Source organism: Balaenoptera borealis (assembly GCF_965194805.1).
Source record: "Balaenoptera borealis genome assembly, chromosome: 6".
NCBI classification, from domain to species: Eukaryota; Metazoa; Chordata; class Mammalia; order Artiodactyla; family Balaenopteridae; genus Balaenoptera; species Balaenoptera borealis.
In genome coordinates this window covers 60,633,167-60,659,375 of record NC_138863.1, presented here as the reverse complement: position 1 = coordinate 60,659,375, position 26,209 = coordinate 60,633,167, and the positions used below count along the sequence as shown (strand labels likewise).

The following is a 26,209-nucleotide window of genomic DNA, read 5'->3' as shown; positions in this document are numbered from 1 at the left end:
GCCAGTTTATATGTTTTTTTGTGGTTTTTTTGGCTAGGGAATATGTGCGATCAAGCATACATCATGGTTAAAGATTACTGCTAGTTACAAAGAATGGACATCTCAAGTTAATGATTTAGTGCTTTTTTATGTATGGGAAAATGCAAGAGTCTGGGTTCATTAAAATTCTTCCTGAAATATACATCTAAACTATCTAAGGGGACTGCTTGTCCAAAGCACACAGCATCCTGTTAATGTCTTTTTGTTGTTGTTGTTTTGGCTTTTTTCCCCCTATTTTTTTGTTTCCTTGTTTTCCCCCATATATATTTTAATACAATTTTTAAAGGTTATACTCCATTTACAGTTATTACAAAATATTGGCTATATTGCTTGTGTTGTACAATACATCCTTGTAGCCTGTCTTACACCCAATAGTTTGTACCTCCCACTCCCCAACCCCTATACTGCCCCTCCCCCCTCACTGGTAACCACTAGCTTGTCCTCTATATCTGTGAGTCTGTTTCTTTTTTGTTATATTCACTAGTTGGTTGTATTTTTTAGATGCCACATATCATATAAGTGATATCATACAGTATTTGTCTTTCTCTGTCTGACTTATTTCACTTAGCATAAGACTGTCCGAGTCCATCCATATTGCTGCAAATGGCAAAATTTCATTCTTTTTTATGACTGAGTAGTATTCCATTGTGTGTGCATCTGTGTGTGTGTATGTGTGTATGCACACATCTATCTATCTATCTCACATCTTCTTAAGTCAGTCATCTGTTAATGGAAACTTAGGTTGCTTCCATATCTTGGCTATTGTAAATAGTGCTGCTATGAACATTGGGGTGCATGTATCTTTTTGAATTAGTGTGTTGTTTTTTTTTTTTTTTATACCCAGGAGTAGAATTACTGGGTCATATGGTAGTTCTATTTTTAGTTTTTTGAGAAACCTCCATACTGTTTTCTACAGTGGCTGCACCAATATACATACCAGCCAACAGTGTACAAGGGTTCCCTGTTCTCCACATCCTCACCAACGTTTGTTATTTGCATTCTTTTTGATGAGAGCCATTCTGACAGGTGTGAAGTGATGTCCTCACTGTGGTTTTTATTTCAATTTCCCCAATGATTAGCGATGTTGAACATCTTTACATGTGCCTGTTGGCCATCTGCATTTCCTCTTTGGAAAAAATGTCTGTTCAAGTATGGAGGTTCCTTAAAAAACTAAAATTAGAACTATCATATGACCCAGCAATCCCACTACTGGGCATATACCCTGAGAAAACCATAATTCAAAAAGAGTCATGTACCACAATGTTCATTGCAGCTCTATTTACAATAGCCAGGACAGAGAAGCAACCTAAGTGTCCACTGACAGATGAATGGATAAAGAAGATGTGGCACATATATACAATGGAATATTACTCAGCCATAAAAAGAAATGAAATTGAGTTATTTGTAGTGAGGTGGATGGACCTAGAGTCCGTCATACAGAGTGAAGTAAGTCAGAAGGAGAAAAACAAATACCATATGCTAACACATATATATGGAATCTTAAAAAAAAAAAAAAAAGGTTCTGAAGAACCTAGGGGCAGGACAGGAATAAAGACGCAGACGTAGAGAATGGACTTGAGGACACGGGGAGGGGGAAGGGTAAGCTGGGACAAAGTGAGAGAGTAGCATTGACATATATACACTACCAAATGTCAAATAGATAGCTAGTGGGAAGCAGCTGCATAGCACAGGGAGATCAGCTTGGTGCTTTGTGACCACCTAGAGGGTGGGATAGGGAGTGTGGGAGGGAGACGCAAGAGGGAGGGGATATGGGGATATATGTATACATATAGCGGATTCACTTTGTTATACAGCAGAAACTAACACACCACTGTAAAGCAATTATACTCCAGTAAAGATGTTTAAAAAAAAATGTCTGTTCAGTTCTTCTGCCCATTTTTAAAAATTGTTATTTATTTATTTTTGGCTGCGTTGGGTCTTCGTTGCTGCACACGGGCTTTCTCTAGTTGTGGTGAGTGGGGACTACTCTTCATTGTGGTGCACGGGTTTCTCATTGCAGTGGCTTCTCTTGTTTCGGAGCACAGGCTCTAGGCGTGAGGGCTTCAGTAGCTGTGGCATGCGGGCTCAGTAGTTGTGGCCCATGGGCCTAGTTGCTCTGTGGCATGTGGGGTCTTCCTGGACCAGGGCTCGAACCTGTGTCCCCTGCATTGGCAGGCAGATTCTTAACCACTGCGCCACCAGGGGAGTCCCCTTCTGCCCATTTTTTAATAGAGGTGTTTGATTTTTTGATGTTGAGTTGTATGAACTGTTTATATATGTTGGGTAAGAGAAAAATAATATTTGTTTTAAAGTGTTGTAAGGGTTAAAAGTGATAACATATGAGAACATGCTATACAATATGAGCTGGTGTTATTAGTACTTCTCACCACCACCCTTGCCCTTCATACCCCCTGATCAAGGGATGGAACAGTGCCAGCTGGACTGTGGAATCTGTCACCAGCAGTAAAATAGCCAAGGGTAGGTAGTATGACATAAATCTGAAACAAAATTTGAAATTTTTCAAAAGGAACTTTACCAAGAATCAAAATAAGACAAAGCAAAACACAAAATCCTAGAAACAGATGAGTGTGTAAAATACCTGTCATGATTTTAATATAGGAAGGATGACCCTAGACTGGCTTGGCTGGGGTATGGCTTATAAAGTGGCACATTCCAGCCCTTTCTCTCACCACCCCACCCATCATAGCAGGAGTCCCTGGCTGAGCTAATGGCCCAAAATAAGCCCAGTTCTCCAATCCTGCGATTTGATTCATGGCTTCTTCACCGAAGGGACTCACCTTAGTGTGAATTGGCTCACTCCTCACTTCCTCTCCCCGACCTGGGCAGACCCCTCAGAGCCTCATGGTCCAGCCCAAGGGGCTCCCTCAGAGCCTACTCTGTATGGACCTACTCTGTCTAGGATATTTTTTTGGGTGAATGGGAAAAACAAAATCTTATTTTCTTAGTCACTGCTAAGTCTTAACTCACCAGTTTTGTTGAAAATATGCTTTCATAAACTCTCTAGAGTGGGGAGGCAGGAGACATGGTTGAGTACTAATAGATGTTTGGTGGTCAGTCTTCTAATAAAAGTGTTGGGGGAAATTACTGCCATGATTTTATTTAGTTATTTTTATTGAGATAAAATTTATATAACATAAAATTAACCATATTAAATTGAACAATTCGACGACACTTAGTACATCCACCATGTTTTACAGCCACCACGTCTGTCTAGTTCAGAAACATTTCATTCCCCTAAAAGGAAGCCTCATACTCAGCAAGCAGCCACTCCCATTACCCTCTCCCTCCAGCCTCTGGCAGCCACCAATCCTCTTTCTGTCTCTATGGATCTACCTATTCTGGATATTTCATATAAGTGGGATCATACCATTTGTGGCCTTTCATGTCTTTTTTTTTCACTTAGCATAATGTTTTCAAGATTCATCCATGTTGTAGCTTGTATCGGTATTTCATTCTTTTTTAACGGCTGAGTAATATTTCACTGTATGAATATACCACCATGACTTTATTTTGCTAAGTGGAATATGCAAACTGAGCACCAGAACTGACTTCTTCTGTAGTTTTAGAAGCTGTGTGGAGAAAGAGAATGAAGAGAAAGTGAAATGGTGACTTATAGAGAAAATTTTTGAGAGAAATTACAGTTGTTTAAAAAAGACTTTTATGAAGGTTTCAGTGTGTGGTGTAAGATGGAAATCTTTTCTGTCTTCCTGTGAAATCGTCATTGAAATTGATGTCACTAGTGTTTGTGGCCCTAGATCTATTATTTTTTTCTGACATGACAGATTGTTAAGTGCAACCTCATGGTATGATCAGGGCAAGAGTTGAGGCTACTGAAGCCAGTCCCAGGTGGTCTGGTTACCTGGGTTCAACTGCTTTGAGTTAGAATCTGACTTTCCTCTGGAAGGTGACTAAAGGTTTAGCATCTCAGTAGAGTCGGTATAGATGGTGATTCTGCCACAACCTGCATCCAGCCTGCTTGAAAACTAAGCCCAATTTTGGCTTATCAAGATATAAGTTTGCTGCCAAAGAAAAAAAAATTTGACCGTGAAATGAGTCAGCTGATCTCTAAATTGAATTTTCATTTTAATCCTGTGTAATTGCGCCTTTTCTCCCCACCCTCAGCTCCAATATATTGTAAACGACCAAGTTGGTGGGGCTATCTGATAAGGCTTTGTACGAGGAAGGATCTTCGCTGAAAACCTTGGGCTGCTTCACCTCCTTCCTTGAGATGGGTTAGAGAAGAAAGAACTGACTTTCTTATTTAGATTTGATCATGGGGAAGTTCACTGTAGCACAAAAGCAGAAACCTTTGGCCAACATGAAGGTTTTCTTAATCTGATTAGGTGCCTGGCATTCAGAATCGTTTAGTGCCTATTGTACAAAATGAATAAAAATGTGCTGAACGTCAGCTGCTTACTAGAAAAAAATAAAATTATAAATTACTAGGCAAATACATCACAAGAAATAAGGCTGTTTCCTTTTGGGGAACCTAGAAACCTATGATTCAGAGTGCTGAGCCCAGAGACTCGTTCAAATCTGAAGAACCTGTAACAACAGATTACAGACAGGTCAGAACCCAGAAAATGGAGTCTGCCCTTCCCCAGATTCCTCGTCTGCTCTGATGTCTACCACATCTGGAACGCTCCAGTTCTGACAATGTTTTTATAGGATTGGCTTGAAAGGCAATAACCTTACAACATTTGACTTTTACTAGCCAAACTATTCCATCTAGAATATATAAAAAGACATGGGAAGCTGCATCCAACCCCACCTTCCCAACCCTAATTTCCTTCCTTTCTACTCAGTTAATAGGTCTCAAGAGGTTGCTTTAAGACAGTATGTTCAGAAGCTCTCAATTTTGTGCATTCTGTTTGAAACTTTTTCTCTCCTGATCCACAATATCACATTGTCAACAAAAAAAGCAGCAATTAAAATAAGGCTATAGCTTTTCTTTAAAAAGAAAGAGGAATTATATCTCAATAGAAAAAAACAAAACAAAACAACCAATCACCTCTGTACAAAGTTCAGTTCAGTTCACATAGGACTCCTTTCCTTGTTGCGATAGTGTATTACCAATGAAAATCTGTCCTTGCCACTTAAAAAAAAAGAGGATTGAGGTGGGAGCAAGGTTGGGGCAGAGAGAGGCACGTGGGCTTGGAACTTAAGTGAAGACACGTGTGTGTGGCTGATACGGACCTAGAGAGAGTCAGGGTGGGGTCCACCCCACACATTCCCGTCTCTCCCTTCCAGGGCCATCCACCTCTGAGCGATGGAGAAGAGACATGAATGCCTGTCGTGAAGCTCCTGGGAATCACACCTAAAGGGCCATCTTGGACTTGATATTGGTTAAATATTGATGTTGATTTTCCAGAATCATTCTTTGTAGAAGCTCTCTCCCAGATGCTATATATTTGCTCCATCATGTCCTTAGGTCTTTGTTCAAATGTCATCACCACAGAGAGTTCCATCCCTCCCAACTCCTTGGCACCTCCATTTTTTAAAAAAAAATTGAAGTATAGTTGATTTACAATATTATATTAGTTTCAGGTGTACAGCATTGTGTTCTAGTATTTTTACAGACTGTACTCCATTAAAAGTTATTATAAGATAATGGCTATAATTCCTTGTGCTGTACAGTATATCCTTGTTGCTTGTGTATTTTACACATAGTAGTTTGTATCTCTTAATCCCATAACCCTAATTTTCCTTCTCCCCCACTCCCTTTCCCTTTTGATAACCACGAGCTTGTTTTCTATATCTAGAGTCTGTTTCTCTGTTTCAGTTTTGCATATACATTCATTTGTATTATTTTTTTAGATTCTGCATATAAGTGATACTATACAGAATTTGTCTTTCTCTGACTTCTTTCACTAAGCATAATGTTCTCTAGGTGCAGAGAAGATTTTAACAGCAACACCTAGATGGTGGATTTTTTTTTTTTTAATGAAAGATTCTTTAAATTCTAAGTGCTTTACAGTTTTCAACAGTTTCACACACATGGTTTCATTTAATTCCATAATAACCCTTTTTTCCCCTTACCCCTATATTTCCCCTTACCCCTATATTGCCCCTTCCCCCTCCTTCTCCCCACTGGTAACCTCTAGTTTGTTCTCTATATCTGTGAGTCTGTTTCTTTTATGTTATATTCACTAGTTTATTGTATTTTTTAGATTCCACATATAAATGATGTCATATAGTATTTGTCTTTCTCTGTCTGACTTGGTTCACTTAGCATGTCTTCCAAGTCCATCCATGTTGCCACAAATGGCAAAATTTCATTCTTTTTTATGGCTGAATATTATTCCATGTATATATATACCACATCTTCTTTATCCATTCATTTGTTGATGGACACTTAGGTTGCTTCCATACCTTGGCTATTGTAAATAATGCTACTGTGAACATTGGGGTACATGCATCTTTTCGAATTAGGCTTGTTTGTTTATTTTTTCGGGTGTATACCCAGGAGTGGAATTACTGGGTCATATGGTTGTTCTATTTTTAGTTTTTTTGAGAAACCTCCATACTGTTTTCCACAGTGGCTGCACCAATTTACATTCCCACCAAAAGTGTACGAGGGTTTCCTTTTCTCCATATCCTCACCAACAGTTGTTATTGCCTGGCACCTCCCTTTGCTCTGCGTTATCTTTTACTTATTTGTTTATTATATCTCTTTCTCACATAGAATATAGGCTCCCTGAGGGCAGGGAGTTTTGCCTTTTTTGTTCACTGCCATATCCTCATCACCTAATTGTTGCCTGACATACAGTATACACTAAATAAGCATTTGTACAATGACTAGATAAATGAATGCATGTCCTCCTAAAGCTCCTTTCCTTGGGAGGAAGGACATATCTTCCTATCATCAGCACATTTTAAGGAGGTTATCATCTAGGGCCTGTAAGGTACTTTACTTATTTCCGTAACCACGCCAGGCAGTGCTTTTAAAACATATTTCTTTTCTGGATGAAAGTAACCAAAAATATAGGAAACTCATTTAATCATTTAGCAGTCCTTCAATGAACGATGACTTGATTTTATTTTCTATCCTGATAGATCTTTATGATTCTTACACTGTTACAGAACAAATTAGAACAGAGCCCTCAGTTTTACAATTTACAAGATTTAACGGTGTGCACTTTCTCCATCCTGATTTTCCCCCGAGGAACTGGGGAGGTGGATATGTGCTCCCACGTGGGCACCCCCATGACTCTGACATCATCCTCACCCCCTGTAGCTTCAGGGAACCACAATACACCTTTTCCAAACCTCTGTATTCCCAGTTCAGACTTCCCATTTCCAGATGCTATCTGGGAAGTACATAGATCTTTCTCCCCACCTCTGTAGCTCCTGACTGTGATGCAGAAACTAAATGAAGCTGGAAGATTGTCCCTAAACCAAGAAATGGAGCTTGTCATTTTCAACACCTTAATTCTTGAACAGTAGAAACATATTGTATTGCAGCCTGTTACCTGGGACTCATTGTATGGGAATCGTGTCCCAAATAGCTGGATGGACTAACACTTTAGTCTATTACCCAGGTAATAGTCCTGTCTCCTGGTAAGTCCATTATAATGGGCTTTCTCTGTTTTGGACTCCCTCTGCTTGCTCCCTCTCCCAGGCCTGGCTAACAGAAGCCGGAGTCCTCATTTTATGAGGCTTCCTGATTTTTATTCCTTTTAAGTGTTCTTCAGGGGGGAGAGCTTTATAGGGAGATGAAATTTATGTGGTATCAGCAGAATCCAGCCCCAGATGCCTCCACGCTGAGAGAATTCTATCAGGCAGGTGCTGTGATGTATCTGCTTCACTTAGGGTCTGATAAATCGCAGATGTCTTAACCTCTGCAACCATCAGCAAAAAGTCCGGATACGATCTTCACTCGGGATTCCTGAACTCATCTTCTCAAAATCTTATAAAACTGCCCAACCTTCAGTACACTAAGCCAGCCAAATTAAGTAAACGGGGAAAAATAAAACTCCTTATAAGCACATTATTTTCTACATGAAAGCTCACTCTTCCTGTGAATTTTCTTAAAAGTTCCCCCCTGACATAATATGCCTGGCAGCTATGTCAGGAAGAGAAGATAGGGAAAATCCTCGCTCTCGGTGCATTCGCTAAGTGTTTGGAAGAAACTCTCAGAACCCAGCTTTCAGACAGCATTACCAGTTGGCTCCCTCTGACAATTCTGCAGCTCCTGCGGAACCATAACAAAGCGGGTGGGCTTCTTGGGTGCTGGTGTTGCTGCAATGGGAACACTAGACCTTCTGTGTCCTGTGCTAGTTGCCCAGCAGCCACGCCGCGTTGACGACGGAGACAGCCCAAGGCGGTTCCCTGTCCATCACCCATCAGCTCGGCGGCAGGTGGGAGCTGATTGGACTAGGAGAGGCCCCGCCCTTAGGGCTACTCTATACGCAACAGCGTTTACCCAAGAGATCCAGAGATGGAGACAAGCCAGACCAATCAAAGCCTTTTTCTCTCAGGATTTGAATATAAAGCATAGCCAGAGAGTAAGGCTCTGGGTAAGTGAACAAATCTGAGAAGTGGAGACGGACTTCTCAGAGCTGCGGGAGTCCTGGAATAGGAACCAAAGAACTTACAAGATTGAACCGACAAAGATAATCTGGTGTCCAGAGCTGCACTGTATTCCGGTACAGGGCTGTATTCGCAAAACAAGAATAGCAAACGCCCCTACAGCACTTGTGTGCCAGGCGCCTTTCTGAGCACTTTACATGTATTACGTCTTTAAATCCTCACAACGATCCTGAGGTCAATGCTTTTGTCACTCTCTCTTTACAAGGAAGAAACTGAGACACAGATTAGGATTAGGAATTTGCCTAAAACCACACAGTTGATAAATGCCTGGAGGAGGATTTGAGGCTTGCTTTCTGACCCTGGAACCCATGCTTTTCACCATTCCACAAGCTATCAGTCAGTCCCTGGAGGCTCGTTTCACAATTTTTTCCTATTGCAGAGGTACTACATACATGTTAACAGACAACATTCTTTGATTGCAAGTAAAGAAACTGATTCTACTAACTTGAACCAAAGGGAATTTGTTCGAAGGGAATGAGGTAGCTCAGAGAATGTAAGAAAACACCTAAGACTCAGGCTTGTGCCTCATTGAAGCCAGAGTAGCTCGGAGCTCTTGGACCAAACAGATGATTTGGTCTATCTGGACCAAATAGACACTGCCGCAGTGGGGTGAAGGAGCCTTTATATATGCTTCTGTTCTTGCAAATCCCAGGGAGAGAGGCCCACTGGTCTAGCCTGAGTCCCATACCCATTCGTTGACTCAGTGGATGGTCCCACCAAGACCACACACATTTGGGGAGCAGAGATTTCCCAGAAGGAAATCGGGCAGACATCGTCCCCTGGAAGGAGAATGGATGCTGTGTAGGCAAAACCAAAACATGTCCACTACAGGATTCACTATAGTGGTGAAGAAGCTTAAAATTAAGGACATGAAAATTCTTCAAAATGCTACCATCCAGAGATAATCAACTTGTAACATTTTGGTCAGTATTTTTCCAGTCTCTTAATTCCCATGTGAAATTTTATACAAATGGTCATCACTTGTGCCCACCTCCCTCTCTTAATCTCAATCTCTCTCCCTCTCTCTCTCTTTCCCAGGACCTCACAAATGCTGCTTATCTCTCTTAATTCCTTCCTCATCACTTCCTCTAACTCAGCGTTTCTCCAAAGATCTGTGAGGAAGAGCCAGTTGGTTTTTGGCTTTGTTTTTTTCAATTTCCAATCTGTCCTGACTCATTTTTTTATAAAAATTTACAATAAAATTAATTACCACAGAAACTAAAGTTTTAAGAACAGATACGTAGAGTACATTCCCCAATTTTCTATAATTAGATTCAACAGACATAAAATTACTTTGCCCAAATGTTATAAAAGTTTCTAAATGTTTACTCTCAATTTCTGTACTTACCCAGGGAAGACTGTTAACAAATAGACTTAGTGGACACTTTGAGTAACTTTGTTCTGGGTAACTCCGACCCTTTCTTTGTTTCTTTTTTTTCCGACCCTTTCTTTAATTCTCAGCTAAGACATCACTTCTTCCAGGAAGTCTTCCTGACAACCTTCCTCCAACCCACATCTGGCTGGCTGGTCTCATAGAATTCTGTGTGTCCCCCTGTCAAAGCATTCACCAATCAAGCTGTGTTCTAAATGAATCTGTCCTAGTGGGTTAGAGGTGCTTCTGGTTATCTCTGAATGTCAACCTCTCACAAAAGTTCAGGGTTCCAGGTCATGGAAGCAACCTAAATGCCCATCGACAGACGAATGGATAAAGAAGATGTGGTACATATATACAATGGAATATTACTCAGCCATGAAAAGGAATGAAATTGGGACATTTGTTGAGACGTGGATGGATCTAGAGACTGTCATACAGAGTGAAGTAAGTCAGAATGAGAAAAACAAATATTCTATATTAATGCATGTATGTGGAACCTAGAAAAATGGTACAGATGAACCGGCTTGCAGGGCAGAAATAGAGGCACACATGTAGAGGACAAATGTATGGACACCAAGGGGGGAAAGTGGCGGGGGGGTTGGTGATGATGGTGTGATGAATTGAGCGATTGGGATTGACATGTATACACTGATGTGTATAAAATTGATGTCTAATAAGAACCTGCTGTATAAAAAAAAATGTGATCAAATGTATTCTATTGGAAAGAAGCAAAAAGGAGGTAAGTCTGTGTAAATCCATTTGTATAAGCGAAAAAAGAAATGCCGTGTGTCATTAAATTTAAGATGCCATGAATTGTAAGACCATACTTAGTTCAGTGATGTGAAAATAAGAATTGTAAGACACATCTAGATTTCAGAAATGGTAAAATGTGGATGAACAGGTGTCTTTGAACTGATGATATGTGGTTGTTAAAATCTCAATCTTCTGTCTTTTGAGTAATGAACGTCTCAATTGTCTCTGTGGAGAGTAAAGTTTGTAGAAAGGAAGAATACACATATGAAGCATATTTACATTTCTGACTGTGAATAATCCTGCCAGAAGAGGTTATTTGTGGCTTCTTCTCATCCTTTGCAGATATTGTGACTAATTTCTCCTTCATTCCTCCAAATTATGTATGTACTTGGTATTCTTATTTCCTCATCCTCATTGTACCACTCAGGTAAGTAAAGCCCTAGGTGGTTGAGTAAGTTACCCAGGGTGTTGCAGTGAGTGACTCAGTGGGGAATGGAATTTCTGTTCTCCTATCCCCAGGTTACATGGCCTAGAGCTCTGCTGGGAAACTCACCCTGTAAGGCAATTCCGGAAACTTAATTAACTGGACAGGCCTGGTCCTGACTCCATTGTTTTCATCTTCATTTGGATGACCAATGAATAAGGGCTGTGACAGAGGAATCTGTGTTGCCTGGTCTGGGAAACAATTTCTTTAAAAAACTCATAAATTGACCTATGACTATTATCAATATACTAGGACTAAAATAAAGCCACAGCTACAGGCTCCGATGATATATAAACATGAGTCTATGTTAATTTGAATGTAAAAGGGCCCAGAAATCTCTTTGTGGCCAAATTTAAATGTATTTTTTGCTCATCTGTGACAACTGATATTATAGCTTCTTTTACCTACTGGAGATCATTGTGTAGTAATTAGAGTGTATTTTTGTATATTAAAACACCCATTAACTAGAAGGATTTGGGATTTATTCAACTTGATCCAAAATCAAGTTTGGTCAGGACATGGGTAATCCATGCATACTAGGAATATTGATATGTAAATAGTTCATATTAATGTTTGAGAAGACAACAAATGGCAGTAATAATGCAAGTCTCCCAAGTAGACTAGTGATGCCAGAAGCAATGAGAGGAGGTACAGGAGCGTGGAACAGTAAAAATGATGGGTCCAGAAAATGTGTTAGTTCCTTGATACTAGAAAAAAACATGTTGCCATAAAAACATCATTAAAGAGACCATTAGAGCCCCAGGCCTTCCCACAAACACCTGTGCAGCTGACAAGACGCCACCCTCTTATCCTGATAGCACTAACCTGGCAGCTGGGACCCAGGGATCAAGGCGAGAAGAAGGAGAAAGAAGGCATTTGCTGCAGACCTTACTTTCTTCACGTCTTTCACTTCCTGGAGCCCCCCTCCTAGGCAGCAAGGCTCTCAAGCTGCTTTGTAAGGATCCTTCCCAGGCTTACTCAATTTCTCCTTGGACCCCCAAGCATCTCAATTACCTCATTCTTTTTTGCCCAACAAAACTCTCATTCCCTCTTGGCAGCTGGAAAGCAATCGGATTGAACTGATTGGCACCAACCTGTGTTTGATCATCCCTATACTCCTCTATCCTCCATGTCTGCATTAAAAAAAATCATCTCTAAACTATGTCCAGTGGGTGATCTGAAACAGAGAGAAGTGAAAAAAATATTCAGTGTGCAGAAGGAGGAAGATGTTTAAACACACAGCTAGAAACACAGCATATAAGTAAATATAATCAAATATATTTGCACGGTACGTCAATTAGGATTCTTAGGTGTCAAGCAAGAGAAACGACTACTGACTAACAAACAGAAAGGACATTTATGTGACGACTGTGGAGTAACTCACAGAATCGAAAGGAAAGTTAAATAAGTAGACTTAGAACAAGCAGGAATTGTGAAGTTTGAGCAGAAGCGGAAGTGTGTTCTCAGCAGCAGAATTGATGGGTGCTATCTTAGTAGGAGGAATCAACTCCACCAGTCATTTTGTCACTTTGTTCAAAAGTCAGATTCCTGAGAGAAAGCATCTAAATCGTCTGGCTTGGGTCATTGGCTGGGGGTGAGCAAGGTGCCCTGAGTGATGGTCCCGATCCAGGAGAGAAGGTAGTTCACTAGGGTAAAATAGGGTACTATTGCCAGAAGAGTGGATGGACGCAGGTTAGGAGTCTTACTGTCTGCTACTCACTCTAGACTCCAACCTCCTTGACCAGCGATGCCTGGGGGTGTGCCCTTGGGTTCAGTCCACTACTCTCTACTTTTCGCAGCCTCTACCCTTTCTATGTTAGAGCCCACACTTGCTAAAAGATCCAAATCAGTTCACACAATAGCTCCTGCAATAATAGCAGTTCTAATAAAGTGCCTGGTCAGCCTGTCCTGCCCTCAGTCCCCAGTTCTTAGCATGTACAGGTCATTGGAAGGTCTGACACGGTCCTGTGAGCTCAGGCTGATGGGCTAGTGTGGTTTCCAGGTGCAGCACTCTTCATTTTGGTCCTCTGGCCAGTGTTCCAGTTAAAATAAGAAAACTGGGACTAAGTCCAGTGACATTCCCATTGCCCCTTAAAACTTGAGTTCTTCATTTGTGACTGCCAAGTATCTGGCTTCTCAGAATTAGAGAAACCCTTGCTTTGCCTAAGGTAGCCTCCCTGGCAGGTGACTCTCAGAATTACTTATTTAAACAAAGTCTAATTAATGCCCAATGGCAGGAACAGGGCCACAGATTAATATTTAACCAGTTGGAACGGTAGGTAACTGTGTGTACAGGGTTTAGTAACAGATCTGCCGTGCAGGTTGACTAGGTCTCTGCCTCGTCAGCGCTCCTGAGGTCTCCCTGTTCCCTAGACTACGTTCTCTCCTTGCCTTCCCACTACTCCCCTCCCCCATGAAGAGCTTGGGAGGAATCATGGAAGGTGAAGTCTCAAGCCCTGACTTGCTAACCTAAGGCGTAGCTGAACTTAAGTTTAATATTTACTCAGCCAGGAAGTGCTCTAATTAAGACTAGCTCTTTAAATCTTAAAGCCCCACCCTTAAAGGGCAGAAAAGGATTACTCACCCCTCAGGGCAGAGCCCTTTGGGAAAGCACTTTTCTGCCCTACACCCAGATGTCTCAGAGATTGGCTTAGGCAGATCAACCTTCCAAGCTCAAGTAAGAGTGTAACAGGGATTGTGGATTGAATTTTCATGGGATATCCAATGGCTTCCAGAATATGAGCTGGCTGTGTAGATCTCCAATTCTAGATGACAAAAAAAGGAGTGGCCGAATATCTGGAACAAAAAAGGAGATTTTTCAGTCTAGGGAGGCAGTTTAGTATAGAAGTAGGAGCAGGAGTCAGATTTCCTGGGGTGAATTCTGGCTCCACCATCCTTTTCTGGGTGACCTTTGGGTGACTCAAACCTCTAAGCCTTCATTTCCTCAGGGGTAAATTGCAGCAGTAGTATCTACTTCATGGGGTTAGTGCTTAGAGAAAATCTGCTACCATTAATTTGATCATTCATGTAATCATTCATGCAATCATTCATTCAAATAATATGCCAAGCATCCAAAATATACCAAATAACGTGCAAGGTAATGGTAATACAGGAAACTGTCACTTTCCTGAAGGAGCTCACAGCTTAGTAGGGAAACAAATATATAAATTATTCTTGTTTGTTGTAATAATTGCAATAATAACATATTAACTCAAGTGATATTAATGTGCAGAAAGAGAGCTATTTCCATGGAAAATTTCAGGAAGGTTTCATGGTGACATTTAAACTGAGTATTTTTTTCAAGAAGAGCAAAGAGGAAAAGTGATCCTGGAGGGAAGGAACATCATGAACAGGAGAAAAACAATGAGAAAAAGCCCAGTGTGTTTGGGAAACAACAGAAAATTTGGCTGGCGTGCAGGCTGGGCATGGTGGGCAATGAGGCAAGGATGCCATGGGCCATATCAAGGCATTTAGACTTTATTTTGCATGATCAGATTTCCATTTAGGAAGAGAATTCATATAGTAATATAAAAACTGGATGAGTAAAGAAGATATTAGAACCCAGAAGAACAAAGAGAAGACTATGGCCACAGTCCAGACAAGAAAGAAAGAGAAGTCAACTCAGGGCCATGGCAGACGATGGAAAGGAGAGGAGGGCAGAGTTAAGAGATATTTGGATGGGATGCTCTTGTCCAGTCTCCACATTACATCACTATGAACGAACCACTTCTGCTGCTCCCGATGCCTTACATGCAAAACTTGTGTTAAGAAAGGGTTCATGAAAAAAACCCTGAAAAGTGTTGAGTGTTTCAGAAGAATATTTGAAATGATTTTTGGAGGGTAATGATTTATAAAGATTTATCCTCAAATAACCACCAATCTGTTAGGCAGATCTCCTAACTACCTCCCACACATGAAATTTTTACTTAAATTTGGTCCTCGTTTATTCTTCTTGTTGTTTTTTCCTTAGTTTCTTCCTCCTGCCCTTCCTTCCTCCCTTTTTCTCCCTCCTTCCCTCCTTCCCTCCCTTCCATCCATCCATCCATCCATCCATCCCAATAATTTTAAGGTTTCTTGACCTGTTCCAATCCCTTTATTAGTTAGCATTCTTGGTTGCAAGTGACAGAAACCAACTAGCATAACTAAGAAGGAGGTTGGCAAACCTGGGTCAGAAACCCACTTCTGTGGTCAGGAAGACTGGACCAGTTACCAAAACTAGGGTGTGTGTGAAGGTTTTGGACCAAAAGAAAAATATGTGACCACAGTTCACTATGAAATAGTTGGTCAATGAGAATGATAGCAGCCCCTTCTATTATGCTCTTCGATCCACAATCAAGGATATTTTCAGGCTACAAAAATACATTCTCTTTGCTAAAAATTCAGATCCCATAAAAAACAAAACCACCCAAACAAACAAACAAAAACAGTGTTCTCTGAGTAACGGCTGAAAAGATTGTACTAAAATCCTGTGCTGTGAGGTGGGACCAGCCAAGGTGGACGCATCTTTTCATTTGCAGCCTGGCATTAATGTCATTCAAACTCTTGGGGAGTCTTGACTGCATACTCTGGTTTCTGGGGTCACTCTGGATTCCTGATCCTGGCCAATTTTTGTTTTGTCCACTAAGCATTCTGCTTCACTCTGGAAATCTTTTTAAACTCAAAGAGAAGGGCTCTAGTATTGGCGTACTCCTTGGCCCATAGATAGGTTTATACTTTGTCCAGGTTTATACTTTGTCAGTTACATTCCATGTGCACATGTGTGCGTGTGTGTACACACACACACACACACACACACACACACACGGTGTGCTGGAGCCAGTTCCTGAGAGCAAATTGTTAACATTTTAGGAAATTTGCAAGCCATAACTAAACACAGCCATTATTAAAATTTATATAAACTTAATAATTAAATAAATTACTTTAAAAGCAAAGATAATAAACACTCAAACTCTGTCACTTCCTGTTTTTTTATGCCTATGATATCCATGTGCTGGAAATACTATATAATAGTATGCTACTGTGCATCTCTTCCCACCTCTGTTCAGTGAAGTCTCATTGGGAGCTTGAAATCAGCTGTGGTGGGAGTATTTACATCATGGAAACTGGCAAATGCTAACACCAGGGCTTTTTATTTTTGTTTCAGAGGGTTGGTTGTGAAATATTTACCAGCATACCAATGCACACACACACAGGCACGTGCACACACACACACACACACACAACCCCTACCCCTGTGTGGGCTTTCCATATTCTTTTTAGCACAGATATCATCTCCTTTACTATATGTCTCAGTACCACATATCAAGGAAAACCTTGTTATTCATCAAGATATTGTGGTATATGCATCGTTCACAACTGAAGTTTCTTACCACGTTATGTATCTGCCTGCTTATTGGGGCAAGTAGAGAAAAATTACTAGACATCACAGTGCTTAGATTTCTCACTGAACTCCCTTTTAGGGATTCCACAGTGAGAGGGGCCTCATCAAAACAAGATACCTGCATCTACTCTCTTAAATATGGCATTTTTTTTCTATTATAAGACCACATTTAAGAACACTGCTGGCACAGAGCCAGAAGTCTTGCCAATTTCCCAAGTCCTTGAAAGTGTAATCACTCAGTAGCCAAGGATAAATTTACAGTGGATGACATTTTTGGCCTTTCTTGCTAACAGAAATGTATTTATGAATTCAGTAGTCTCACTGTCCTATTATTTCCTTGCTTTGTACAATTAAGCCAAGCGTAAGCTCAAAATAGAGCCAAGTCCTGAATAAGTACTGTTTTAAGGCTGATGTAATTTATTGCTCTTTTGCAAGCTGCAATTGAACATACATATCTAACAGACCAGCTATACAGGAGGCCAGCTAATGCTTTAGACTTTTAATCTACTTGATGGGATAAAGGTTAGGCATAATGAAATATCTTTGAGCTTGAATCTCTCAATGCAATAAGCAAATGACTTTGAATTAAATCCATCCAGGGGATAAAATAAAAAACATTTATCAAGGTAGTGATTTTGAAGGAATAACTCTCCTTCCACTCAAACTTAAAATGGCTTGGCGCTTTGGCCAAATGCCTGAAGAATACACAACAACTTTAGCGTATTCTTAGTAACAGCACTCATAAAGAGAGTGGATGGAAGGATGAATTCCCTCATCTCAGTCTTCCCTGAGCCCCAGGATTTTCCTTTTTTTTTTTTTTTTTTGGTTTCTATATTGTTCTGTGAACTTTCTGGAAGAATGTTGGAGGCCCTGAAGCAGTAAATATCTTAGAACGGCAAAGGTCAAGCATTCTAACTCTGACACGCTAAAGATTTTCCTACATCTGATAACTAAAAGGCAGCATTGAGGCCAAAGATTATCTGTTCCCTGAAGAAGAAAGTGCTTAGCTCCTAATGATGGGGATCCCCATGGTCAGTGAAGCAGAATTCTGGTGAGGTGCCCACAAGCATGACGTCCTGCTGCCTTAGATCCTATCTAGAACCACTGCTCCAAGATCCTGGTTCCAGTTCAACATGAGATTTTCAGTGCTGGTGACAGCCTACATCAGTCACTCCCATTTGCTCTTTGCCTGGGAAGACAGGTGGGAACAGCTGCCTGGGCAAACATAGCTTTGCATCCAGGCTCACCACTGTTCTCTCCTGCCTGTTGACCAGAAAAGAATTCATCTACCTGCTGTCCAGTACAATAAACCAGGCAGACAGGATTCCTTGCAGATAATTCCCTGAGATAGTCCATACTATGTCTGAGATCAGAAACATGAAGGCGAGAGGAAGGGAGTGAGTGAAGGCACAGGAGTGAAAGGGGGCTGGTAACCAGGGCCCTGTGTAAGGCAAATCACATGGTATCATGTGATGGTAAAAAGAATTCCCATTAGCTGTTCTTATGCCCTGTCTCTAACGTCCCAGAGGTTTCCTCTAACCTAAAATTTTAGTCTTGAGGACCATTTGTTTGCTTCTTAGAATTAGGAAGTAGAAGAGAGAATGGTGGCGAGAGCTTTCCCCATCTCCACCTCTCTCTCTCTTTATACATATATATGTATGTGTGTGTATACATATGTATGCATGTACATACATACACACATATGTGTATGCAAATACACATGCACACACAAACCTACACTTGTGTGTATATATGTGTAAGTCCTGATATCAGCGTGTTTCTGACCATGTTTTGCTTTTAACAGATATTTCCCTGGATCTCTGCTTGCAGAACACTGTATTATGCTTTTGAATTGTGACCTAAGTTCTGTAATCTTTCACCTCCATGTTTATTTTGAGCCACTGATCCTTGGCATTAAGTTTTACATATTCTACATTTTAAATTCCATCAGTTTGTTCTGTGTCACAGAACTTGTTTGGGTCCAATACCCATAAAGATAACGTTTTACTTTACAATAGAGTAAATTCTGTTTCCTTGTTGACTCACTTTGAGCCCTAGAGAGTGGAATGCCTTGCTCTCACGGGCTGCCTGATAAGCATCAGAGTCGCCCTATTTGCCTAGGAGGATGGGGAGCAGACACAAGAAGAATATGGTACTTAAGCTGTGATGATGGAGTCAAGTCCTTCCCTCAGCTCGAACTAAGAGACAATTCTCTGTGAGAAAATGCAGGGGTAGAAATTTTCAGTGAGATCCAGAGGAAGAGGAGGCAAGTTCATGAACCGCAAATGCTAGGGAGGGACAGACAGAACTGCGGTTTGAAGGAGTTGGGCCCGAGACCAGGGGTCCTTGGGTGGGAGCCAGTGGATGTGACTGCTCCTTTCACCAGCTGGGGAGACGAGTGACACTACTTGATGTCCACTCCTAGATCAAGTACTTCCTATGACCAGTACCCTGCGATGGCACCATCGTTGAATCCCTAGAAGTCCTGCTTCTGGAATGGCTTCCCAGTTGCCTACAGCCTTGAGCATTTCCTTACCTGCCTTGAAGAGGTAGCCGGAACCCAATCATTTTTCACACTTTACAGCCTTGTTTCTGAAGTAATGGAGATGAAGCTAGGAAATGTGTGTCTGACACGGTGCCAGAGGGTCTCCATAGCTATGAGCGCCTTTGTCTAGACTAACAGACACCACTACCCCTCCCCTGAGGCCTGAGATAGTCCTGAAGTCCAAATGGCTGGGCCCCTAAGAGAAGGCCCCAGGGGCTGAGCCCTTTAGGAGAATTCAGACACGGCAATGAGCGGAGACCCCTAAGTTTGTTAACAGCCTACGAGGTAAAGGCTGCTCATTCCCAGCTACAACTTTCCCATATCCACTGGCCTTTAAAAACTAACAGATGAAACTCAAATAGCTGGGCTCTTTCATGCCACAGTCCCCCAAAGCTGTGAAAGCCTTGCGTGCAGTTTTCCCTGCTGGTGGATTTTGTGCCTGGAGGTGATGCCCCTGAGCTTGCGTCATCTGCGATTTCTATTTAAAGGCAAATCCCAGACAGAGGAATGTTTGTCGTAAATTATTACAGCAATGTGACACATGGCTTTTCTGCCACTAAGGTCACTCTGCCATAGGTCTCTCGCTTCCTCCTCAATTGCCGTTCATTCCAGGAGGCTTCCTCAATTTCAGCAATTCTTGTGGTGCAGAACTGCCCGCCCAGCCATTCATCACTGGTAATAACCAGGAGAGCTGTGATCTTTTACATCTCCACACAATGGTCTGAGTCTTGGAAGGCTTCCTAAACTCCCTGGCCCCCTCTGCCTGGCCAGGGCCTCTGTTCCTTTCCAAGTGCGACAGACTGAGTTCAGAGGCTGGGCGCTCCCTCTACTAGAATCCCGTAGATCGACCAGTGAACAGGTTCATTAACATAGCAATCAGAGGAGAGAAAAGAAGGCTGGGCCGTTCCGGTGAATGCTGAGCCTTGTTCTAAATCCTCACAGAGAATCTTTTTTTTTTTTTTCCTTTACCATTGCATTTTTAAATGTATTTATTTATTTATTTATATTGGAGTATAGTTGATTAACAGTGTTGTGTTAGTTTCAGGTGTACAGCAAAGTGATTCAGATATATATATAGATATATATCTATAGATAGATAGATATAGATACTTTTTCAGATTATTTTCCCACGTATTTTATTACAAAATATTGACTATAGTTTCCTACACTCTACAGTAGGTCCCTGTTGTTTATCTATTAGTAGTGTGTATATGTTACCCCCAACTTCCTAATTTATCCCTCCCCACCCCACTTTCCCCCTTTGGTAACCGTAAGTTTGTTTTCTATGTCTGTGAGTCTGTTTCTGTTTTGTAAATAAGTTCATTTGTAACATTTTTTTTTAGATTCCACATATAAGTGATATCATATATTTATCTTTCTCTGATTTACTTCATTTAGCATGATAATCTCACATAGAATCTTGATAAACTCGTGAGAGAGAGATTTGAGGCACTGCTCTGCAAAAGAATTTCAGAAAGCCAGAAGCATGGAATGGAGCCATCAGGACAGAAAGTCATGCGTTGCAAAGCCCTACTACAATAAGCTCCGCTCTGGGGAGAGCTCTTAACTGAAAAAATAGCACACAGCCGTCATTCCAACTCCATTCCAACTCCATTCTAGCAGGTGAAAGCACTTAAAAATTTTGAATGGAAGCAAGAATTCCTTCTCTCCCCATCTGTGGTTCCCATTACTTATTCTCTCAGGACTCAATGCCTTCCTCCAGCCCTATCTTTTGGAGCCAGAGGATCTCCCCGCATCTTGTAGACATTTCCCTCGTTTTTGGTGGACCCACCCAGGCTTTGAGAGTGGGAAGCAGGGTGTGTCCATTAAATACAATCTCCCAGGGGATGCATTTCTTGAGGAAGCAGGCCTGCGTGTGCCTGCATCTATTCCAGTTCTTTCCATGGCTGTATCCTGCCTGTGAGTGGCCTTCCAGACAGGCACCCTCCGCCAGCTTGCACGGTGGCCTGTGACGTGTTGTCTGCTAGATCCAGGACTCCACGGTAGTCCACAGCCAACAGAGAGGTCGGGACATGCAGGGTCTGGACAATGGACCATCCTGAACTTACAGTTACGTTTTGGGAACAAAAACTGTACGTAGAGATTTAAGGAGTTCAGCATTCAGGTAAAGGACCAACGATGCTATGGGAGAGGGAGTGCTGCTTTGTCCCCACCTAACTTTTTGGGCGACAAATTCCAGAAAACTTCTGGAATTGCTTATTTAAAAAGTCAATCAGAAAAAAAAGAGTCTAAAACATTTCCCTTTGTCGGCCACTTTCTCATAATTGAGTGCACTTACAAGCACTAGATCTGGAACATAAAACCAAAACCAACAAACCAATCACCTTTCCCTCCTTTGTGACTGCACAAAATCAAACACGCTAATAAGGTGAATTTTTCCTTTTCAAGTTACCCTATTTCTTTCTCTTTACAATTTATTTTGGTAATGAGTCGCTGCAAAGAAATTTAATGGTAGATGTGCTTGCTCTGTACTGATCTTCCCTCCTTAGCACCCTGGCTTCTTTTGATCAAAGAGCAGACTAGGTACCCACGTAGGAGAGGAGCGCCTGAGAAGCTGCCCGCGCCCGCTCCCGAGGAGGTCGCCCATCACATGCTCCTTACGCCGCGGGAGGAAGAGTTGCCATTTGTTAGCGGCTAAAAGTCACGGTCAGCTCATGCTCTGGGTCCCTCAAGTCACAGTACGAGGAGTTGTCATGGGTGCAGGGAGAGGGGGGGCTGAGCCAAGTGACTTTGGCGTTTGGAAGTGACCAAGGTGGCGCTCTCTCTTGGAAGCCCAGTGAGATGGCACAGGTTGGAGGTACGGGGGGTGGGGAGGGGCAGGCTCGGGGTCTGCAGATGCTGTGGGAACATGCCTTCCCGTCGCTGGGCCTCCTAAAGGGCTGCCAGGCAGGACTGCCTTGTGCGACTCCAGGGGCCCCATTCACCCCGGAGCTGTGTAACGCTGGCTCCTGTGGCTTCTCAGCCTTGCCGCCCGAGGGGAAGAGGTGACAAGGGCTGGGCAGACCTATGACTCCACCTGCCTGTCCCAGCACCCTTCCATTCAGAGTCGTGTGGCAGATTGTGCCAGAGTCCATCTCTGAGGGCCACAAGGTGCCCCACGTGGGACAGAGTCTCTTCCTGCTTTGGAGATCCTCTCTGGCCGCCTCAGGTAATGGGACTGTTGTAAGGACAGACATCGATACAGAGATGGGGATCCCACAAGGGCCCGGACTAGAGGACAGAGGTCCTCATGGAAGAGGGAGTCGAGTTCCGGAACCAGAAGGATCTAAGCTGTCTCTGGGGCCCGTTCTGCTGCTCCCTCGGGGCGACGTTTCGAATCCACAAAGAATCGCAGTTGCCGAGCTCTTCTCGTCTTTCCTCAGATTCTCCCAGCATCTACCTGCCACCTGCATCGTGTTCCTGTACATCTTTTTTTCTGCCTCAGGGACTCCTGCTAGCCCCAGCTCAGGGGTACTCATGACCTCTATTAACCCCTAACTCTGGTTCACTTGTGGACTCTCCCTGCTTACCTGCCAATCAGTGCTCTTGTATCTCATCGTCAAGATGCTCCGAGAGACAGAATCTGACTGGCCCGGGTGTGTCACCAACAATCCTCCGGGCAGAGGCTTCCATGCTGGGTCACCCACCCGTCTGTGGCCTGCCTGCCTAGTCCTGTCCCCTAGCCCGGCAGGGGATGGGGGTCGGGGGGTCGTGGGGTTCCCCAGTGGAAGACTGTGGCTTGCAGCACTTGATAGTTCCCTCCGCAATGTAGGATAAAATATGACAAGGAAGAAAAGGAAATTTTCTCTGATTCCACAACATCCCAAAAGTACCCCTGATGCTGGGGCATCTCGGGACGATGCTCTTAGTAGGGTCCTTAGAACACATATGGCATTTCTACCAACAGCAGAGCGTGCGGGTTGCTGGCCTGAAAGCAGCGGTCAGGCCATTATCTGCCTGCTGTTTTGTAAAAGCAAAAAACCAAAAACCAAACAAAAACACCCCCCCGCTCCCCCCCCCACCCCGAAACCTTCGCTCAAGGCTGTGAATACTAAAATTTGCCAAAGGAAGTTGGTGGGAACTGCATTACTTAAATCCTTTCAAAATTGCCTGAATAAGACACTTCACTCAGACCTAAGGAGGATAGGCTGGCGCTGACCCTGCAGGGCGTCTATAAGATGACCTCAGAAGTTTTTTTTCCTGTGTCTGGTTTCTATGAAGGAGAAAGAGTGGAGCTGAACCAATGAAACAAAGAAGTAAGTTCATACCCCCTCCCACCCCCAAGCCCTTTAATCTTCAGTTGAGTTTTGATTCCAGACTGTCTCCACCAAAGAATTTTTAAAAGCGTCCACGCATCATGTCATCCTAAAATACTGTAAGATCATCCTTTCCACTTTGAAGAGAGAATTCATTTCAAACAGCCGTTCTTTTTTTTCGTTTCTTCTTCCATAATTACTGCAAATGTCATCATGAGTGGACTCTGAATAATTCTCCAGATTCTCTCCGGTGCCTCAACAGGCCCTCCACCTTACAACCGTCAAATTGAGCAAAATGTGCCCTTGCACAGCTTTACCGCATCTGTTATGAAGTAACAGTTGTTTGCTCTTTGAGATCCAAATAATCACGAGGCAGCTTCTCAGGCAACAGCTAGAATCTGGAAAAGTAAAAGCAGAAGGAAATAGGCATCTTTTGCAGGAGGTGTAGCTTTGCTTTCTTTTTTTCTTCGTTTACTCATACTTTGTTTAGAAAGCAGATAAGGAGGTATTATTTATTGAGAAGGAAGTGTGTGCATTTGCTACCGTGGTAACTTATGTTACTATTGGCACTGTCCAGGCCAGTTAAGGTCCTTTCATAATGCTCATTTTCTTTCTAGGGGCTGGGAAAGCCACTCAAGTCAGAGACAGATAAGTATCTTCCAAGCCGTGAGCATCAGCCTTCGAATGTCCTTCTGTTGACTTTCCTGGAAGTCTTACTGTGCACGGTGGAGTTGCATTTACTCCCAGCCTCTGGAAGGAGCCTGCGCCCTGGATGGCGCCCGGCTCTAACACTGGGCAAGGAGACCTCCTCTAGCAGGGGTCAGCCTTGCCATCACACCCTTCTGCACCTGCTGCCCTGCCCTCTGCAGTTACATTTTAAGCCTCACTTGTTTGGTTCTATGGAGATCTTCCTTCCCTTTGCCCTTGGTCCCTGCTGTCAGACCTCTTTGATGCTAAAACTGCTGGTCTGCTGATACCTATGAGTTTATCCATCTGCCCATCTACCCAGACACCTACCCATCTATCCATCCATCTATCCATTTATTACCTTCCTACTACATACCAGGTGCTGTGTTTGGTGCAGGGGATACTGAGATGAATAGAACGTGGTTTCTGCCCTCAAGGGACTTATAGTTAATGGACCAGGCAGACAAATAAAAAGGCCAGTGATTTTATATGTGGACATATAAAAGTCACATCATATGAAAGAATTGCAATGAAATATTTCATGCCCACTCCTGCTGTGCAGAGCCCCAGTTTTCTGCCCCACTAACTTCAACCAAGTTGTTGAAATCCTTCCAGGGATATGTGCACACCCAGGTGTCTGGGTGGGGTGGGCATAAGGTGGATGCCTTCTGGACCTGGGGACTCTGGCTGAAGCAGTAAGTATACAGAGTCACTCCAGCAGGGTCCCTTGGGGCTATGTCCCACTCCTGGTACACTGGCAAACACACTTTCATTCTTTTCAACTCTCATTCCTACAACTGTGGGTTAATCCTCCCAGGCTACTGTAATATCTGTGATGTGTGCCAATTCTGCTGATCTGGATACTTCACTGTTTCCTCAGCCACTTCTTTGGAGGTGACATGAGGCACCCTAAAACTTGCATTCCAAATCCTGTGTGAGTCATTTCCATTGCCTCTTGGGAGGCCCAGCTCCATCACTTCACACTTTATCGCCCGTGATGGGTATTCACTGTCACGTAGAATGGTGGGCCGGAAGAAAGGCCACATCAGGTTAAAAAGTGATTGTTTAACTCAGGGGAGTGTAGCTGAGTGCTAGTGACTTAGAGCCTGGAGAAAATACACACGAATGGAGGATTTCTAGTGGATAAATTTTGTAGGTGTTCAACGCTTACATTCATCTGGTATGCTCTGGGACACCTACACTGTTGGTTAATAGCTGGTATATTTCTTTTTTTTTTTTTTTTTAATAAATTTATTTATTTATTTATTTGATTTTTGACTGTGTTGGGTCTCTGTTGCCGTGAGCATGTTTTCTCTAGTTGCAGCGAGCAGAGCTACTCTTCATTGTGGTGGGCGGGCTTCTCATTGTCGTGGCTTCTCTTGTTGCGGACCATGGGCCCTATGTGCGGGGGCTTCAGTAGTTTGGGCACGCAGGCTCAGTAGTTGTGGCTCACGGGCTCTAGAGCGCAGGCTCAGTAGTTGTGGCACACAGGCTTAGTTGCTCTGCAGCATGTGGGATCCTCCTGGACCAGGGCTCGAACCCATGTCCCCTGCATTGGCAGGCGGACTCCCAACCATTTCGCCACCAGGGAAGCCCGCTGGTATATTTCTGATTAGCTGGTGTCCATGCCATACAGATTGGAACCATTTCAATGATTAATAGTGTTAATATAAATAAGTACTTCATGGGATAGTTTTGAATGAAGAATGCCTGTATTTTATGTATAATCAATCACATATATTAGGTCTGAGATTTTAAAAGCATTTTCTGAGCCCCATTAACCTTTCCTTGGAAATTTCTCAGGGTGACCTCCTTGGGTAAGCAATGGGGCCAGGCAGGCAGGCCTTGGGTCTCCTTCCTTCTCCTGCCCGCACTTCACCTGCTCTGAGGTTTTGCATTAGGTTCTGAGTTAAGATTTCTTTTGAAGAAATTAGAAATAAGGCTGAAACCCTTTGAGACATACAATCCTAATACTCTGGTGGTAGTTCTGAGTTAAGATTTCTTTTGAAGAAATTAGAAATAAGGCTGAAACCCTTTGAGACATACAATCCTAATACTCTGGTGGTAGTTCTGAGTT

General features: G+C 42.7%; 1 protein-coding gene across 1 annotated transcript in view; it reads left to right on the top strand.

Moving 5' to 3' along the window:
- Window positions 1-26,209, top strand: part of LOC309630332 (uncharacterized protein) — a gene marked incomplete at its 5' end in the record, with an annotated part of 251,439 nt that overhangs the window by 192,432 nt on the left and 32,798 nt on the right. Inside the window, 2 exons of the mRNA XM_082395446.1 lie at window positions 10,305-10,471; window positions 19,070-19,193. The remainder of the gene's footprint in view (window positions 1-10,304; window positions 10,472-19,069; window positions 19,194-26,209) is intronic.